A 21,670-nucleotide genomic window follows, 5' to 3' on the forward strand; every position below is an offset into this window, starting at 1 on the left:
GTGGGTTTGAATATTCCCTTATTTTTCTAGTGCAAACACTGCTACCAATCTCTACCACCTTGCAGTGTTCAATCAAGTTCGCAGTATGAATTTGATATCACAATATGAATGTCTATGAAGATTCTCAGCTATCCAGGTCAGAGTTCTATCAATTGTCAATAACTATCCTTCCATCTCCCACAGCATCCAATACAACTGATGAAGCTTCCAGGATAGGAAGCGGAATGTCTTCTTTTTCCTCAAAAAAAGCAGTCCAGTTGCTTTTTCAAAATAAAAAAACTACTTTCGATATCACAGTATGAATTATGATAACTCGTAGGAGAAAAGTAAGTAGATCTGGTGGGGTGGTGTTGTGATTCAGGGTCAGCCTGTGGGTTCGACAGTTGGGTCGGACGACTCAGAGGAGGAGGAGAGGGGTGTTGAAGAGCTTGCTGATGATGGCTTTGGTGGAGACCCAGCTGTGTGAGCCTGACAGCGTGGATGAAGATGACCCACAGCTGGCCCTGTTCAAGGACGCCCGACGCAGGAGGCAGTCAATCAGGAGTAAACAGAGGAAGGCAATGGGGCACCTCAGAAGGAGGCAGAGAGAGGCCACGCCCTGAGCTGTATTTAAGGGGAATGTGTGGGAGGGCTGGTTTGCTGAAGGCAACCGCTTGGATAGTTCCTGTTTCATAGCTCCTGTTTCATGGTTGGTGTCTGTTTTATGTTAATAAATTTGGCAGGCTTTATTCCAGCCTCTTGCCGTTTGTAAAGGGGTTGTCCCTGCCTTTTCTGCAGGGCCGGTAGCAGGCTGGTACAGAACAGGTGGGGAGAGTTAAGCATGTCATCAGCTTAGTGTCATTATGTTGCCACAAATGGTCCAACCCCTTTTGAATTCCATTGACCCTTATCTGGCACCAACTTAATATTGAACATTAGTTGCCTAGATTCTGAGCAGTAAAACTTTGAACTGCAACTTAATGTTTGGCTCTGATCCTTTGTGCCTGGAAATTTTGTTGTTATTTGGTGAAGTTTTCTTCTCTATAGTGTGCAACTAAAGTGAGTGCAAATTCATCTGAAAATGCTTGAAAGTATCTTGACAGTTGATGGTGACAGTCTTTGTTTTTGGTAAAGCTACATTCCACATGGGGAATTTTTTTGGGGGGGCACATTTTTTTTGTTGCAATGATTTATGTAGCCATAAAAGTTGGGCCACTTAATGGGACCATTCCTTACTGTTCTCTGAAAGTGATAGATCAGGGATTCAGTACCAACCTGTTTTGATCTTAAGCATCTGCCCATTCATTGGTGGAGACAAAAATCCCGTTGGTCCAAAAGAAAAGGTTTGTCTGAACAAGAAAACAATTAATTCAACATCTATAGACCCAATATAGTTGCACCCTAACTCACAAGCTTGTTTGGTCTTCAATTTAATGCTAAACATTTATTCAGCATTTATTGCCACCCCAACTCATTCTCATTTGATTTGATGGAAACTAACTTATATACATTCTTCCCCCCCCCCCCAAAGGAACAGAAAGTTTCAGTGAAAGTCCCATGGTTGGAATGCATATTTCTTGGGCTTATCTTGGTAATGAGGTTGCAAGGGATACATGTGAATGTTCTGCCTTTCATTGTATATCTATAGGGGTCTGAATACTTTGGGGCTTTACTAAATTCCCAAAGACATAAATAAGGGAATGTCTCCCACTGGTCTTTTTTCAGATCAGCATGAAGAGAGAGCTAGAGTAGCATATGGAGGGAACTAGGAAGTGATAGAAAAAGATATTGATAAAGGAGAATATTTTAGCTCTGGACTGAAATGAGGGGTCCTTGGTTCTCTCTGAACTTAGTTGTTTTCTTGCAGGCATTTCTTTACCCAAACTGGGTAACATTATCAGTGGTAATAGGGAGTAAGGTTTAGTGATGTTACCTAATTTGGGTGATGAAACATCTGCAAGAAAACAATCAAGCTCAGAGAACACCAAGGATCTTTCCCAAGAAGATATTGCAGAAGACAACAATGCAGAAGATCAAAAAAGCATTTGCGATCAACTTGTCACCATAAAATAAGCTATAAATAAAGAAATCCAATCCAGTCCAAGGAAACTGTGAAGGAATTCATAAGCACTCTGAGACTGACGTAGCAGATCAGATTTAAACACTGGTGATTCATATTACTTCCAAGGGTTTTATGTTTGTATATAACAACAAACAATGAATCTGTGAATAAAGATCCTTGAGTCTATGGGAGTTTGAGGGTTAAATTCCAGAAATTATGATTGTCCTTTGCCTCCCCCGAGCAGTTTTACCCTCTTTGTCTTTCATAGGTCATCTACACAATTTATCTATATTTGTTCCTCCTTGCTGATCTGCAGAAGATTGTGCTGGATCGGTCTATTTATTTATTTATTTGTTTGTTTTTATATACCGCCCTTCTCCCGAGGGACTCGGGGCGGTGTACAGAGCAAGGTAAGTATACAGTTAACAATAGTAAAAAACAAATGAAACCCCAAGATCTATCAGGCCAGGCTGGCCTGCTGGAACAGGTAGGTTTTTAAGTCACGCCGGAAGGTGCGAAGGTCGGGGGCCATCCGGATTTCAGTAGGCAAGCAGTTCCAGAGGGTTGGCGCACCCACTGAGAATGCCCTCCCCCTGGGGGCCACCAGCCGGCATTCTCTGACCGGTGGCACCCTGAGGAGGCCTTCTCTGTGGGAGCGCACAGGACGGAGGGGTGTTGACGCTGGCAGTAGGTGCTCCCGTAGGTAATCCGGACCCATGCCATGTAGGGCTTTGTATGTCATCACTAGCACCTTGAATTTCACTCGGAAGGCAACTGGAAGCCAATGCAGCTCACGGAGGAGAGGTGTGATATGGGAGTATCGGGAAGCCCCCAAAAGTGTTCGTGCAGCTGCACTCTGCACCAGCTGAAGCTTCCGAGTGGCTCTCAAGGGCAGCCCCATGTAGAGAGCGTTGCAGTAGTCAAGGAGAGAGGTCACAAGTGCATGGGTGACTGTACGTAAGGCATCCAGGTCCAGATAGGGTCGTAGTTGGCGCACCAGGCGAACCCGAGTGAAGGCCCCCCTGGTCACAGCTCCTATGTGATCTTCCAAGGATAGCTGTGAATCTAGGAGGACACCAAGGTTGCGGGCCCTATCAACAGGGGATAATAACTCACCCCCGATGTTGAGGGATGGAATGCTCTGAGTATCCTGGCATGCCGGTATGTACAGCCATTCAGTCTTGTCCGGGTTGAGTTGAAGCCTGTTCCTCCCCATCCTAATGGGGACAAGGTCTAGTTGTGAGGATGCACATTGTTTTTTTCCAGAAGCTGTTCTTCATGTTTAGAACAGCACAGTCAACTGGTGAAAGAAGGAATCATATAATATCATGCCCACTTGCTGATCCATGTGGTTCTTTTATGATCTAGAACCTCCTAATCATGCTATTTGATGCTCATTCTGCCCATCTATCTTGATCTTCTATAATGGCTGGGGTATTCCTATGAAGCTTCCCAATCACAGCATTGATGATTATTCTCCTCTTCCTGCTTGGAGAAGCAGCACCATCCACCTCTGTGCTCCAGTGTGAAGTAACAAAAACAAGGGCAAAACCATGAATATGCAAAAACTTCCACATGTATGCAGAAGGACATGATGGCTCAGCAATTAAAGGCTCTGAGCTTGTCAGCTGGAAGGCTGGCAGCCCCAGTTCAAGACCTGACTGCAGTGCGATGGGGTGAGCTTCCATTACTTGCTCCAGCTCCTGAGAACCTAGCAGTTCAAAAACATGCAAATGTGAGTAGATAAATAGGTACCGCTTCAGTGGGAAGGTAATAGTGTTCTGTGAGCCTCGGCATATAGTCATGCTTGTCACATGACCACGGAAGGTTCTTTGGAGAATACTGGCTTCCTTGGCTAGGAAATGGGAGATCAGCATCATCCCATAGACTTGGATATGACTGGACAAAGGAAACCTTTACTTTTATCTATCATCTATCTATCTATCTATCTATCTATCTATCTATCTATCTATCTATCTATCTATCTATCTATCTATCTATCTATCATCTATCATCTATCTATCTATCTATCTATCTATCTATCTATCTATCTATCTCTATCTATCTATCTCTATCTCTCTCTGTTGTTGTTAGTTGCGAAGTCGTGTCCGACCCATCGCGACCCTATGGACAATGTTCCTCCAGGCTTTCCTGTCCTCTACCATCTTCTGGAGTCCATTTAAGCTCATGCCTACTGCTTCAGTGACTCCATCCAGCCACCTCATTCTCTGTCGTCCCCTTCTTCTCTTGCCCTCAATCTTTCCCAGCATTAGGCTCTTCTCCAGTGAGTCCTTCCTTCTCATTAGGTGGCCAAAGTATTTGAGTTTTAGCTTCAGGATCTGGCCTTCTAAAGAGCAGTCAGGGTTGATCTCCTCTAGGACTGACCGGTTTGATCGCCTTGGAGTCCAAGGGACTCGTAGGAGTCTTCTCCAGCACCATAGTTCAAAGGCCTCAATTCTTTGGCGCTCAGCCTTTTTTATGGTCCAACTTTCACTGCCATACATTGCAACTGGGAAGATCATAGCCTTGACTATACACACTTTTGTTGACAGGGTGATGTCTCTGCTTTTTAGTGTGCTGTCTAGATTTGCCATGGCTTTCCTCCCGAGGAGCAAGCGTCTTTTAATTTCTTGGCTACAGTCCCCGTCGGCGGTGATCTTGGAGCCCAGGAAAATAAAATCTGTCACTACCTCCATTTCTTCCCCATCTATTTGCCAGGAATTGAGAGGGCCGGATGCCATGATCTTGGTTTTCTTAATGTTTAGTTTCAACCCAACTTTTGCACTCTCCTTCTTCACTCGCAACAAGAGACTCTTCAGTTCTTCTTCACTTTCTGCCATTAGAGTAGTATCAGCTGCATATCTTAGGTTGTTGATATTTCTTCCATCAATCTTTATTCCAACTTTTGATTCATCTAGCCCTGCCTTTCTCATGATGTGCTCTGCATATAAGTTAAATAGGCAAGGTGACAGTATACATCCTTGCCGGACTCCTTTCCCAATTTTGAACCAATCAGTGGTTCCGTGTCCAGTTCCCACTGTTGCTTCTTGGCCCGCATATAGGTTTCTCAAGAGACAAATAAGATGGTCTGGTACACCCATATCTTTAAGGACTTGCCACAGTTTGTTATGATCCACACAATCAAAGGCTTTAGCATAGTCAATGAAGCAGAAGTAGATATTTTTCTGGAACTCTCTAGCTTTCTCCATGATCCATGATCCAGCGTATGTTGGCAATTTGATCTCTAGTTCCTCTGCCTCTTCGAAATCCTGCCTGTACTTCTGGTAGTTCTCTTTTTTTATTGAAAAGTTTTACAATACATTTTATTTTTAACAAAACACAACCCCTCCTGACCCCCTCCCCATTCCCCAACCCTCCCCAACCCCTCCCTCTCCTCCCCCTCCCCCCTCCCCGACTTCCCAGAACTAGATACAGGGTATAAAAATACAAACAATCATAATCTACCTTATGCAAACAACAATAAACTATTAAACCTATCGCACTTTAACTCTTATAACATAACTACAAGCAGTATAAATATCACATCAATACTATTTCAAATGCTAGATGAAACTTTTTAGTCCCATATTTATTCTGAATATAATCAATCCATTTTTTCCACTCCACAATATATCTCTGTTGCGAATGGTCTTTCAAGTACGCTGAGATCTTTGACATTTCCGCCAGGTTGGAAACTTTTAAAGTCCATTCTTCTATAGTCGGCAGTTTTTCCTTCTTCCAATATTGCCCTACTAAAAGTCTTGCTGCCTTAATTAAATTCAACATCAACTTAGTGTCCACAACAGTAATGTCAGTAATAATACCCAATAAAAACAATTGCGGACAAAACGATCTCTAATTTACTTTACCAAATTTTCATCAGTCATTGAAAAACCAATTTTCTGGTCTTCTTTCCACCTGGCCTGTAATTGTCCATACTGAAACCAAGTTTGTACAATCTTTTCTTCTCTTAAGATATTATACGGCTTCAAATGCCATACATTCCTTTCCGAACTTAAAATTTCCTTATATGTAGTCACATCATGTTTAAACCCAACACTTATATTTTCTATTGCGTGTTTCGATATTGCCCATATAGGTATCTTACAATTTAACTTATGTCTATACTTTTTCCAAACTCGCAACAGAGCATGTCTTAAAATATATACCTTGAACACATTATCCACCTTCTTATCATACAATAAATATGCATACCAACCAAATAACAAATCATAGCCTTCAAAATTTAATAATCTCACTTGCGTAAAATTAATCCAATCACTTATCGCTGACAAGGCAACAGCTCATAATATAGTTTAAGATTAGGCATTTTAAGACCACCTCTCTCACACATATCCTGCATAATCTTAAATTTAGCTCGTGGCCTCTTCCCTGCCCAAACAAATTTGTTAATACCCTTTTGCCATTCCTCCAAGTTTGAATCCTTTTTAAGAATAGGTATCATTTGACATAAAAATAAAAATTTCAGCAAGACATTCATTTTCACTACTGCAATTCTTCCCAATAAAGATAATTGTAGTTTTTTCCAGCTATCCAATTCTTTTTAAACTTTCCCCCATAACTTTTCATAATTATTTTTATATAACTTTACATTTGAGGGTGACAAATATATCCCCAAATATTTAACCCTTTTAACAATTTCAAATCCCGTTAGCTCTTCTAAAACAGCCTTTTATGATACTGTCATATTCTTAGACAACATTTTAGTTTTTTGTATGTTAACCTTAAATCCAGAAACTTTCCCATATTGCATTATTATCTCCTTCAGTTCTACAACTGAATCTTCAGGCTCGTCTCATTTGTCTCGAGACAGCACGCGTCATCCTCTGGTCTCTGGCCTCCTCCGATGATACTGAAATTTGATCCACTCCTGTAACTTTCTCCTCTATCTGTGTTGTTCCTTCAGCACCTTGTAAATTCTCACTGCGTCGTTGAGGCTCTCCCTCACCATTCTTCTTTGTAGATTCCAAAAGTGGTATGGGGACTGCTTTTAAAACATTACTATAAAAATCACGTGCCTGCAACACTGTAGTAAGACGATATCTCATACCTTCATGCATTACCACCATACCCACTGGTATCTCCCATCTGAACTTAATATCACGTCGTCTTAATTCTTGTGCCAAAAAGGCAAATTCCTTCCTTCTCCTTAGGATTCTTGGAGGGATCTCTTTTAAAATCAAAACTTCTTGCTCAGCAATTGCAAATTTAGTATTGTAAGAGACTTGAATAACCTCATTTCTAATTGCTCTCTTTGTAAAGTAAACCACCACATCTCTGGGTAATTTCCTTTGTCTTGCAATCCATGAATTAACACGGAAAATTTGTCTATATCTTCCATAATTGTATCTGCTGGTCGCCCCAGCACCCCTTCCAAAGCCTCAGAAACTATTTTCTTCAAATTTTCTTTAGGATCCTCTTTTAAGCCTCTAATTCTTACAGCGAACTCCATCTCATGATACTGTACCAAGGTCAAATCACTATCAATTTTCTCCACCACATATTCAGTCTCTGTCATTTTTGCATCTAATCTAATATTATTTTGGCTGAGATCTTCCACTCTCTCGTCCAAGCGCTCAATACATATAGCCATGCTTTGTCTGCCCTTATTTCTGTTAACTTCTCATCCAGGAGCTCTGTGAGCTTTTCATCCATAAGCTCAGCTAATTGTTGCGATTGCTTTTCCATAGCCTCTTGCAACACATTCTGCAAGTCTTTAACTGTAAAAGTTGGTGCAGGTGCAGGTGCAGGTGCAGGTGCAGAGGGAGGGGGCATTAAAGCTTGTAACGAAGACTGCTGCACTGGAGAAGCCCCCGCGCTTCTAGGAACTTTAGAGGATTTGGCAGCCATTTTCACCCACTATTGCATGCTATGCACTTTCACTTTCAAACTCCGCAAAGTCCATTGAGTTAAAGATCATAAATACACTTTCACCTGAATCTCCTGTGTTGCTCTGTCTGCATCCCGGTTCTCAAAGGTTCTCTCTTGCTGGCAGGGATGGTTGCTGACGCCCTGCTCTGCTCCAAAAAGCCCGGAGCAGAGGCGCCCCACAGTCCGGAGCAAGCCCAGGCTTTGGGGGGGCTCAATCCTTCAGCCGCCAAAACTTTTAGCTCTGGCGGCCCCGGAGAGCTCTACCCCTACCTGGGCGCTCACCCCCTCCTCTTCTCCCGAGGAGGGGGCTTCCGAGCCGCCAAAACAGCTGATCGGCGCTGTTTTCGGTGGCTCTACGGAGCCGGCGGGGCTGACAGCCAGAATGGCTGCCTGCGGCGACGCCTTACCACCCGGAACACTTCTGGTAGTTCTCGATCCACATATTGTTGAAGTCTAGCTTGTAGGATTTTAAGCATAACTTTACTAGCATGAGAAATGAGTGCAATGGTGCGATAGTTTGAACATTCTTTGGCACTGCCTTTCTTTGGAATTGGAATGTAAACTGATCTTTTCCAATCCTGTGGCCACTGTTGAGTTTTCCAAATTTGCTGGCAAATTGAGTGTAGCACTTTTACAGCATCGTCTTTTAAGATTTTGAATAGCTCAGCTGGAATACTGTCACCTCCACTAGCTTTGTTGTTGCTCAGCTTTTCTAAGGCCCACTTCACTTCACATTCTAGGATGTCTGGCTCGAGGTCAGTGACCACCACCTCATTGTAATTATCAGGGACATTAAGCTCATTCTTGTATAGTTCTTCTGTGTAATTTTGCCATCTCTTCTTAATCTCTTCTGCCTCTGTTAGGACCCTGCCATTTTGGTCCTTTATCATGCCCATTTTTGCATTGAACTTTCCTTTCATCTCTCCAATTTTCTTGAAAAGATCTCTGGTCCTCCCTATTCTATTGTTTTCTTCTATTTCTTTGCACTGTTCATTTAAGAAGGCATTCTTATCTCTTCTAGCTATTCTCTGGAATTCTGCATTCAATTGGGCGTATCTTTCTTTTTCTCCCTTGCCTTTCACTTCCCTCCTTGCCTTAGCTATTTGCAAAGCTTCCTCAGACAGCCATTTTGCTTTCTTGCATTTCTTTTTCTTTGGGAAAAATATCTATATCTATATCTATCTATATCTATATCTATATCTATCTATATCTATATCTATATCTATATCTATATCTATATCTATATCTATATCTATATCTATATCTATATCTATATCTAATCTATATCTATATCTATATCTATATCTATATCTATATCTATATCTATATCTATATCTATATCTATATCTATATCTATATCTATATCATCTATCTATCTATATCTATCTATCTCTCTATCTCTCTATCTCTCTATCTCTCTATCTCTAACTCTATCTCTATCTCTATCTCTATTTTATCTATCTCTATCTCTAAATCTCTATATCTCTCTATATCTCTATATCTATTTCTATATCTCTATATCTCTATCTATCTATCTTTTATATATCTTATATCTATCTATCTATCTATCTATCTATCTATCTATCTATCTATCTATCTATCATCTATCTATCTATCTATAAATCTGGTTTCTACTTATCACAAAACTGTAGACAACAAGGGGCACCAATTATTCTGAATCATGTTGTGATCTTCTAATAAGCATCTTCTCTGGTTCCACTTTAAACACCTTTACAATTAAAGTCTATATAGATACCTGGTGTTCTAAAGATCCTGCACTCTTTAAACATTGCTGGAGGAACTTTCTGATATCTCTCTGGGTTTGTCAGATGAAAGCATATGTTTCTGTTCCCCAACTCATTCTCACAGTATGACGTCTACTTACAACATCTGAGCGATGGAAATTGGCTGAATATCAACCATTGTTCCCTTGCTTTCATATCACTTTGTCTTTTCCCCCCCAGCCTAAATGATTTTACATAGCGGGTTCCCTGAAAGGGCAGAACACATAAAACAATAATTTTTGTGTGTATGGAACAGTAGATTAAAAAACATAAGATAAAAGCCTCCAAACCTTACTATATGAGTTGTGCTTTTCCTTTTCTTTTTGACTTCCTTTTGCAAACCATGATTGACAGTTATCTGATTGGAGTTCATCAGCTTAATATCAAAAGCCAATGGCTCATAAAATCAGAATGAAATTAAACACCCTTAGGTTTGGGTAAACACGCTGGGAAATTATTGCTATATATCAGAGGCTGATTATTATTCAAAGCCTAAAATGCGCTGCGTACACCTTCTTCAGATACACTCTCTTGGGCATTTTTTCTTCCTCTTTTGAGTCTTGTATTTTTTAGAGTTGGACAAAACAATTTAAAAGTTAAAGCGAGAGGAGCTTACGCAGAGGAAGATATCAAGGGAATTTATATTACAATGGGTTCTGAAGCACTCTCTGCATAAATGAACAAGGGGATCTTTCTAGTGCAGGAAAGGATTATGGAGGTTGTCTGGAACAGCTCAGTTAACAATATTCCTGCAAAAGCACACACTTGGTGTGTTGTGTACTGGGTTCGTTGCGCAGGAATGAAGACGAGGCGAGTGAGTTCAGCAAAGATCATGGTTTATTGCTTGCAGGATCTGAACTAAGGAACAGGGCTGCAGATGCAGCAATTTATACCCTGGCCTCTAGGCGGCAGCCAATAGGTTTGAAGCAACCCATTGCTGCTCTAGAGACAACCAATAGCGGCGCTGGAGACGAATTGTCTGAGGAGCTGGGAGCTGTTAGCCAGCTTCCCTGCTCAAACAGCCTTCCAGCATTTACCACGTGGTGTTCCCTTAACAAAGCAAGCCCAATACATTACATAGGCTGCTAAAATTATTGAGGCTGCAAATACTTGTGTTTAAGCAAGAAGGAACATACACAGACGCACAAATGCACACACACACAAACACAGAAGGGGGGGAGCAGGAACATACCCCTTTAGTGTCTCACTTCTTTCAGGACCTCTAAGATCCACAGAGTGATTGGTTGGTGACATGATGTCATTTTGGAATAGGTGAGATTTTCAGACCCATTTGAAGAGTATGGTGTGAAATAAAAGCTTTTAAGAGATAAAATGTTTTTTCCCATCCACCCAAATGGAAACGTGTGCTGCAGAAACCTGTGATTTGACATCAAATTCTAGCAATGTAATCTGGAGGTGTTCTTGTGTTGTTCAGTTGCTATGTTGTGAAGACTTTTAACAAGAAGCAATGGATTGAAACTAGTCAAGGAGAGAAGCAACCTAGAACTAAGGAGAAACTTCCTGACAGTTAGAACAATTAACCAGTGGAACAACCTGCCTCCAGAAGTGGTGAATGCTCCAACACTGGAAGTTTTTAAGAGGAGACTGGACAGCCATTTGCCTGAAATGGTATAGGGTTTCCTGCCTGAGCAGGGGGTTGGACTAGGTGACCTCCAAGGTCCCTTCCAACTTACTTACTATCATTATCATTATCATTATTATTATTATTATTATTATTATTATTATTATTATTATTATTATTATTATTATTATTCCCACGGATCCTAGCACGCCAGATCCCCCTGTCCTCCACTGTCCTTCACTATCTCCTGGAGTTTGCCCAAATTGATGCTCATTGTGTTGATGACACTACCTAACCATATGATCCTCTGCTCTCCCCTTCTCCTTTGGCCTTCCATCTTTCCCAACATCAGGACTTCTCCAAGGAGTCCTGTCTTCTCACTTGGCAGCCAAAGTATTTGAGCTTGAGCCTCAATATCTGTCCTTCCAAAGAGCGGTCAGGGTTGACCTCCTTTAGGATGGACTGATTGGATCTCCTTGCAGTCCAAGGAACTCTTCAAGGGTCTTCTCCAACACCACAATTCAAAAGCATCAATTCTTTGGTGCTTAGTCTTCCTTATGGTCCAACTTTCACAGCCATACATTACTACTGGGAAAACCATAGCTATGTCAGCAAAGTGATGTCTCTGCTTTTTTAGTAAGCTACTTTGTCATAGCTTTCCTCCAAAAGAACAAATGTCTTTTAATTTCATGGCTGCTGTCACCATCTGCAGTGATGTCTTGGAGCTCAAGAAAATAAAATCTATCTTCTTCCCCTTCTTATTCTATTTCTATTAGAGGTGCTCTTGAGATACACCCTCCCCCATAGATCTGGGATCTTGAATATGATCTAAAGCAGAGTTACCCAACCTTTCTGGGTTGGTGGCTCGGAGTGTGTGTGTGTGTGTGCGTGTGCGTGTGTGTGAAAGAGGAGATGGTTTCGTGGGAGGGGCATGTGCATGTGCACATGTATGTGCCCATGCATGAGTGCCTGCAAAGTTCGCAGTGACACTTATGCGAGTGGGGCTCTGAGTGCCCGCAACGAGGCTCGCATGAGAGGGGTCGTGCATGCGAGTGGGGATGTGCATGCACACCATCCAGCCACTCATGTGGCCCAGTGACGATTAGGCCATAATCCAGTAGTGGGCCACATCCCACAGGTTGGGGACCCCTGATCTAAAAAATGCACATTGCCAACTTGTTTGAAAGGAGGGAGGGCTAAAAAAACAACCTTCTTTCAGAACCTATAAAGTAACTCAAGTATCTACAAGTGTATGAGAATGAGAATGAGAACCCATGCTATACCGTATTATCAAGTATATAATGTCCTGTAATATCAAGTTTTGATTAAACCGAATTTTCCATGTAAAACCAATTTTGGCTGTTTCCAGCTGGTGGAGTTTAGTTACTGGAGCAGAGTGAACCTGATTGTGCCCCCAGGCTTGTACTAATTAGTGCTAGGCATCTAAACCCTCTGAGAAGCGTCACTTTTTCCATTTAATCATGTGTAATCCAAAACAAGCCCTATGACTCTCTGGAGAAAGTTTTATTTATCTCCTAGTTCAATGAACTGCTTCATAGCACATAGAAACAAGGAACATTCTGCACAGTTTAGACATAGTTTAATTTAGTTTAATTTTCAATATCTATATTTGTACATTCTATTATTTATGTCACTGTTCACCGCCCTGAGTCCTTAGGGAGAAGGGCGGTATACAAATCAAATAAATAAATAAATAAATAAATAATAATAATAGTTTGATCTGGGTCTGAAGTTTGATACTGATTTTTTCCCCACCCTGAATGTGTAGTGTTTGCATATCTGGACAATCCAAGAAGAGGAGGAAGAGAGAATAAAGAATAACAGAATAGCAATTTTATTTCTTTGTTTATTTATTTACTTTCTTACTGTATGGCATCTGCAAAGATCATGCAATCACTGATATACAAATTTAGTTTAAATAAAGTGTCAACATATGTATATGTATATGTATATGTATATGTATATGTATATGTATATGTATATGTATATGTATATGTATATGTATATGTATATGTATATGTATATGTATATGTATATGTATATGTATATGTATATGTATATATAGATGTGTGTATATATGTATATGTGTGTGTGTGTACATGTGTACAATACAATATAGGAGACAATATATTAATATATTAAATTAAGACAAAGCTATAAGAAAATTGCTCCTCGGGAGGAAAGCCATGAAAAATCTAGACAGCACACTAAAAAGCAGAGACATCACCCTGCCCACAAAAGTGCATATAGTCAAGGCTATGGTCTTCCTAGTTGCAATGTATGGCAGTGAAAGTTGGACCATAAGAAAGGCTGAGCGCCAAAGTATTGAGGCCTTTGAACTATGGTTCTGGAGAAGACTCCTGCGAGTCTCTTGGACTGCAAGGCGATCAAACCGGTCAGTCCTAGAGGAGATCAACCCTGACTGCTCTTTAGAAGGCCAGATCCTGAAGTTGAAACTCAAATACTTTGGCCACCTAATGAGAAGGAAGGACTCACTGGAGAAGAGCCTAATGCTGGGAAAGGTTGAGGGCAAGAGAAGAAGGGGACGACAGAGAATGAGGTGGCTGGATGGAGTCACTGAAGCAGTAGGTGTGAGCCTAAATGGACTCCAGAAGATGGTAGAGGACAGGAAGGCCTGGAGTAACATTGTCCATGGGGTCTCGATGGGTCAGACACGACTTTGCAACTAACAACAACAACATAATAAAATCACCATAACATGAAGTCATAAAACTGCAATGTTATAATTTGAGGTTTAAAGAAGCTAACTATCTAACTGTTTCTGGACTGGCTGAGGTGTGATCATCCCAGGTGCACATTCTTGAACCATGTATTCTGGTGCATTACAGTCTCATTGGGGTTCTCGGCCATTCCCCAATTAAAGGCTTTGCCTTAGTTCTGGCATGGCCCGTCCTGATTGTATTTAACAAATAACAGAATAGTAAATAACAGAGTTGGAAGAGATCTTTTCAAGTCCAATCTCCTGCTCAAGTAGGAGACCCTATATTACATTCCTGACAAATGGCTGTCCTGGGAAGCGGAAGAGGATGGGTGGGAATTAGGCATATGTTTACCAGAGCTGCAGATTTATAGCTTGAGGAAAAAGTAGGAAGACTGGAGCTGCAAGGAGTCCCACTTCAGCTGATACAAGAGGACACAAATCAAGAAAGTGGTAGAACAGGAGATGGCAACTTTTCTTAGGAGAATCAAACAAAGGAAGAAGTCCAATAGGCAAAAGTCACACCCAGAAGCATGAAACATAGAAGATGTTCTATGCTGGCTCTCAAGAGTAACTTTAAAATACTCTGCATGGCAATTGGACACCAGAAGCAGAGCCTTTGAGGTTTTGATGTCCACAATTTGGAATACACCTAGCAATCTACAGCTGGTTCTGTAACTATCACTGCTCACATTCACTTGAACCTGAAATATTTGTTAATGTTATCACTGTGGTCCAATGATTAAGATATTGGTCATGGACCAGGGTGATCCAGGCTCAAGTTCTCCTTGGTGTCTTTAGCCAATCTTTCTGTCAATTCTCAAGGCTCTTGTGTGATTAAAAATAAGAAAGACTTAATAAGTGATGCCATAAGTGTGTGTGTGTGTGTGTGTGTGTGTGTTTTTTGGGGGGGGGAAGGCTGTAAGGAAGAAAAAATAGACCTGCTTTTCTTCTGTGAATTAATGTTACCCCTCTCTTCTGATCCGCCCATCACAATAAGTATTCTGGGAGATCATGTGAAGTATTAATACCACTTTACAATGGCTTGGTAAGGCCACACTTGGTATACTGCTTCCAGTTTTGGTCACCATGATGTAAAAAAGATGTTGAGACTCTAGAAAGAGTGCAGAGAAGAACAACAAAGACGATTAGGGGACGGAGGCTAAAACATATAAGGAACGGTTGCTGGAATTGGGTATTGTCTAGTTTAATGAAGAGAAGGACGAGGGGTGACAGGATAGCGGTGTTCCAGTATCTCAGGGGCTGCCACAAAGAAGAGGGAGTCAAGCTATTCTCCAAAGCACCTGAAAGCAGGACAAGAAGCAACGGATGGAAACTAATCAAGGAGAGAAGCAACCTAGAACTAAGGAGAAACTTCCTGACAGTTAGAACAACTAACCAGTGGAACAACCTGCCTCCAGAAGTGGTGAATGCACTTTGATCACAATGTTGTTCTGAAAAGAGAAGCATTTTGGTGTAACAGTTAAGGTGCTGGCCTAGAAGCCAGGAAACTATGAGTTCTAATCCCACTTTATCCATAAAAGCTGACTGGGTGACTTTGGGCCAAACACACTCTCTCAGCCCAAGCCACCTCACAGGGTTGATGTTGTGGGAAAACAGGAGAAGGAAGAAGCGTTTATAAGGTAGTGAAGGCAGGATAAAAATCTAATAAAACAAATAAAATAAAAAAATGAGTTTTTATATCCAACGGTTTCTTAAATAGGTCCCTTTTAAGTATTGAAACAACTGTGCCTGGATTTGCTTTTGCTCTGGGTTTTTGTTTTTAGATTTTCAAAATCATGTCCAGTGTTTGTGTGCTTATAAGCTTCTTTGATTATAGTTCAGCAAAGCCAGACCCACTAAATAATCTAATAAATATAATGTTTGATCAATGTTTATTTTTTTTTTAAAAAAAGAAGGATGTTTAGAGTCAGATGGAATTAGTTTTCACTAAAGGTTAATAATATTTATAGAATTTTTCTTACATTGAGTGCTAAAAACCTCTGTGATTATTTAAGGAATTTGGCATGCAAAGCCCCATGCATATCTAGAATATTCCTTGAAAGCAAAAATGCTTCAACTGAGAAAACATATTCTGAGATACTTGGGCTCCATTCTCTGTCTTTAAAACGTCTTTCTTTTCCTTCCCATTTATGGTTGCAATTATTATTCACATTTTAGTTAGCATCTTTTAATCACCTTCTGTAGCTCCTATGCTTGTGCCAAAGTGGTATTTCTGGGTTCTTCTAAACTGCAAATTAACCTGAGAACGCATTTCAAACAGAAATGATGGCATAGAAATTAAGTAAATAAAAATAAGCTCTCTTTCTGATCAGAAATGATTAATTAACAGACCAAATCAAAGCAGCTTCTATGTCTGCTTCCTGTAAGAGAAGTGGGTGGGTGGAAAACTATATTTTATTCAAGTGTGAAGAAATCTTGGCTCACAGCTTCACTGAAAAGAGACAATAAAAGTCCAGATTTATTTTTTTTTCTTTTATTTTTTTTTCCATAGCAGGAGATGATCATTTTGGAAAGTTCATTCTTTACTTTTAGTCAAGCAAAGGTCTTAACCAACTTCTTCAAATGATGAATTAACTAGAAAAGTCGATCCATTTATTTTCCTAGAAATTTATTTATTTATTATTGGGACTTATATGCCGCCCTATCTCCCGAAGGACTCAGGCCGGCTAACAACAATAACATACAATAAATACAGAAGTTAAGATAAAATTAAAATTAAAGGCCTCTGTACAATAAATTAAAATTAAAATTAAAATAAATTAAAAAATAGAGTTAAAAATTAAAAACATAATTAAAATCCCTGTCAGTCCAGGTCAGCCAGGTGGAAAAGGAGTGTTTTGAGGCCGTGGCGAAAGCACTGGAGATCTGGGGCCATCCGAAGCTCATGGGGGAGCTGTTTCCACAGGGCTGGCGCTCCCACAGAGAAGGCCCTCCCCCTGGGGGTCACCAGCTGACATTGTCTAGCCGACGGTACCCTGAGGAGGCCTTCTCTGTGTGAGCGTACTGGGCGATGGGAATTCATTCCCAGCAGCAGATGGTCCTGCAAGTATCCCGGGCCTAAGCCATGTAGGGCTTTAAAGGTAAGTACCAGCACGTTAAATCTCACCCGGAGGGCAACCGGTAACCAATGCAGCTCACGCAGGAGGGGTGTAATATGGGAGTATCGGGGTGATCCCATCACTACCCGTGCAGCCGCACTCTGCACCAGCTGAAGCCTCCGGGTGGTCTTTAAGGGCAGCCCCATGTAGAGAGCATTGCAGTAATCTATACGGGAGGTAACGAGTGCATGGGTGACTGTGCATAGAGCATCTTGGTCCAGAAAGGGGCGCAACTGGCGTACCAGGCGAATCTGGGCAAATGCCCCCCTAGCCACGACTCCAATATGATCTTCAAAACTGAGTCGTGAATCCAGGAGGACGCCTAGATTGATTTTAGAACAGAATAGAATGATAGAACTGGAAGGGATCTCAGTGGTCTTCTAGTCCAATCCCCTGCTCAAGCAGGAGACCTTAAATTTGTCAGACAAATTGTAGAGATGGAGGTCAAGGATATGAAGGGACCGTGTGCAGAAAACTGAGGACAGCGAGGTCTAACTACTTTGCTACACTCATTGCGTCCGCAGATAACCGCCCAGCCGCCCTGTTTAGGGTAACTCGCTCCCTCCTTAATCAAGAGGTGAGGGAGGATCCCTTACAGGATCATGCCAAAGAGTTTTGCCAACATCTGTCGGACAAAATCACTCAGATTCGGACCGGTTTGGACTCCAACTGGGCAGAGTCTGACGATCAGGACATGGGTGGTCTTGTCGATGTTATCTGGGAGGAGTTCGACCCTGTGACCCCAAAGGAATTGGACAGAATTATGAGGAAGCTGAGCTCCACCACTTGTTTATTAGACCCGTGCCCTTCTTGGCTGGTTTACTCGGCTTGAGAGGGAACACGAAGCTGGCTCCAGGCGGTGATATCTGCCTCCTTAAGTGAAGGTTGTTTCCCCTCCGCATTGAAAGAAGCGGTGGTGAGACCCCTCCTTAAGAAACCTACCTTGGACCCAGCTATATTAAACAACTTTCGTCCGGTCTCCAACCTTCGCTTCCTTGCCAAGGTTGTTGAGAGTGTGGTGGCGCATCAGCTCCCTTCGGTTCTGGAAGAAACTGACTATCTGGACCCGTACCAATCGGGTTTCAGGCCCGGACACAGCACAAAGACGGCATTGGTCGCTCTGGTAAATGATCTCTGGAGAGCTCAGGACAGAGGTTGTTCCTCTGTCCTAGTCCTACTAGATCTCTCAGCGGCTTTCGATACCATCGACCATGGTATCTTGCTGCAGCGTCTCAGAGGATTGGGAGTGGGAGGCATGGTTCTTCAGTGGTTCTCCTCCTATCTCATGGGACGTTCTCAGTCGGTATTAACAGGGGGGCAAAGGTCGAGCTCGAGACCTCTGACTTGTGGAGTTCCTCAGGGGTCGGTCCTCTCGCCTCTCCTGTTCAACATCTACATGAAACCGCTGGGAGAGATCATTCGTGGTTTTGGAGTTGGGTATCATCAATACGCTGATGATACCCAGCTTTTTATTTCGACCCCAAACCACCCCAGTGATGCCCTCGATGTGATGTCCCATTGCCTGGAAGCAGTTCGGGTCTGGATGGGGAAGAACAGGCTTCAACTCAACCCTGACAAGACTGAGTGGCTTTACGTACCGGCATCTCGGCATATTCAGAACATCCCATCTCTTTCTATAGGGGGTAAGTTATTACCCCCCGTAGATAGGGCCCGTAACTTGGGAGTCCTCCTAGACTCACAGCTTTCTTTGGAAGACCACATAATAGCTGTGACTAGGGGAGCCTTTGCCCAGGTTCACCTGGTGCGCCAATTACGGCCCTATCTGGACCGGGATGCCCTGCGTACAGTCACTCATGCGCTCGTGACCTCTCGTTTAGATTACTGCAATGCTCTATACATGGGGCTGCCCTTGAGGACCACTCGGAGGCTCCAACTGGTGCAGAATGCAGCTGCGAGAGTTGTATTGGGAGCTTCCCGATACTCCCATGTTACACCTCTACTCCGTGAGCTGCATTGGCTCCCAGTTATCCTCCGTGTGAGATTCAAGGTGCTTGTAATGGTTTTCAAAGCCCTACATGGCATGGGTCCGGAGTACCTTGGGAATCACCTGCTGCCGGCATCAACTCCCCTCCGCCTGGTACGGTCCCACAGAGAGGGCCTCCTAAAGGTGCCACCGTTCGGAGAATGCCGCTTGGTGGCTCCCAGGGGGAGAGCGTTCTCTGTAGGCGTCCCTGACCTATGGAACCATTTACCGGTTGAGCTCCGGATGGCTCCCGACCTTCGCTCCTTCCGACGCGATCTAAAAACATTTCTATGTAAGCAATCCAGTCTGGTCTGACGGGTTTAATTTTAATTGTGGTTTTAAATTATCTTCTACATTTGGGCAGTAGGGCTTAATTTATTTTCAATTTTCTGTATTTGTACATTTTGACATTTATGTCACTGTTCACCGCCCTGAGTCCTTAGGGAGAAGGGCGGTATACAAATCAAATAAATAAATAAATAAATAAATAAAACTGCCTGCCTTAGTATCTTGTTTACCGCATGTCTATGAGCTCACTCCAATTAGCACCGCCAAGGACTGCCAGGAACCATCAAGATATGTGAGACTCTACCCTGGCTGGGATGTTCTTAAAGACTGGCAAGGGAGTACACCAATAAACAATGCTTTTGCTGTGTGCTCTTTCCTGCTTGTTAAAACTGTATAAATACAATAAACTCTGCATAGGCAGACAGACATTTTGGGACACCTTGCGATGACTGGTCTCTGAATCACACAACAAATGACTGTCCAGTCTCTTCTTAAAAACCTCCAGTGATGGAGTATCCCCAACTTCTGAAAGGCAAGCCATTCTACTGATTAATTGTTTTCCCTCTAAGGAAATTTCTCCTTATTTCTAGATTGGGTCTCTCCTTGGTTAGAATAAGTTGACCCGCTCTTCTTTGTAGTAGACTCTCAAATATTGGAAAACTGCTATCGTGTCACCACAGTCCTTCTTTTCATTAAATTAGACTACTAGGGGTAGGCAACCTTGGCTCTTTTGCGACTCGTGGACTTCAACTCCCAGAATTCCTGAGCCAGCATGGCTCGGCTTGGAAACCTCTCCCTTTCCCCTCAGCATGGCTGCCTCAGGAATTCTGGGAGTTGAAGTCCACGAGTCATAAAAGAGCCAAGGTTGCCTACCCCTGGACTAGACATACCAGATTCCTGCAACCATTCTTCATATGTTTTAGCTTACAGACCCCTAATCATCTATGTTGCTCTTCTCTACACTCTTTCTAAGGTCTTGTTTCACCCATGCCCTCCAGGTTTATTATTATTAATTTGTTTAAAATGTGAGTATATTTTCAAAAAAGTTATGAATGAACAGATTACTAAACTTGTATAGTTTTAACACTCAGTGTAACATTAGCGAAGAAGAAGAAGAAGAAGAAGAAGAAGAAGAAGAAGAAGAAGAAGAAGAAGAAGAAGAAGAAGAAGAAGAAGAAGAAGAAGAAGAAGAAGAAGAAGAAGAAGAAGCAGTTTTCATGATCCCAAAAGTATAAATTTTTAGTGGAATGTCAAAATTTCCACTGTATTATTACAGTATTTATACAACTTAAAAAAGAAGAAAAATATTTTTTTTGAAGTAATATAATAAATATTTAATTTCTGACCTCTCCCTTCATTGTGGTCCAACTGATTTGCAATACCTCTTGTCATAAGATTTAAAAATCATATTCTAAATGTTTGTGTGACATATAATATATACAGAAACCATTCTTGCTTAACTTTAGTTAAACTTCGGCTATGTACATACACTGTTAGTTTTGCCATTGCTGCATATTTTTCAAATTTAAGTTCCCAATCAGATATTGTCAGTATTATGTCTTTATTCCAATGAAGTGCATCCTCCAGAATTATTCAGACCAATTGATTTCAGCTAGTTTTCAATTGCAGGGACAAATAAAAATCACATTATTTTATTTATTGCTGTTGCCTTATGAATGTGCAATGTTAAGAAATCCCTCATTAAGACTGGCACACACTGAGATGGAAACCAAGGATGTGCAACTTTAATTGGCTGGGTTTCCCCTGAAACAAATGAATAAAATCTTCCTTAACTGACAATTCTGTATTATTGTGAGCCAAAGCCATCAACTTAATGTTTTTGCCATTCTCAGTCGACAGGGCCCTGTACGTGTCTTGTTCAATGCTGCCGTTTAAATCTGCATTTCTGAAAATTATAAATTGAAATGTAAATCAGCTCTGATTTTTCTTAGCAAGGTTCGTAGAAGCTCTTAAAAATTCCTTCAAGCAGTTTTAGGTTGCCTGAAAAATACGTTGAGGGAAAGTTTGAAGAAATATCTGCTGGTGGCCAAAGAGAGTTAATTAGATATAGCTAGTCCTCAACTTACAACTGTAATTGAGCCTGGCAATTATGGTCATGAGTCATGATGATCGTAAAGTGGGTTATCACCTGAGCATCCTCATTTTACAAACTTTTTTTTGCAGTGGTTGTTAAGTGAACACCAGAGTTATTAAGTGAACCCATTGTTTGCTATAGG

This window comes from Vipera berus, assembly GCF_964194415.1.
Source record: "Vipera berus genome assembly, chromosome: 3".
NCBI lineage: Eukaryota > Metazoa > Chordata > Lepidosauria > Squamata > Viperidae > Vipera > Vipera berus.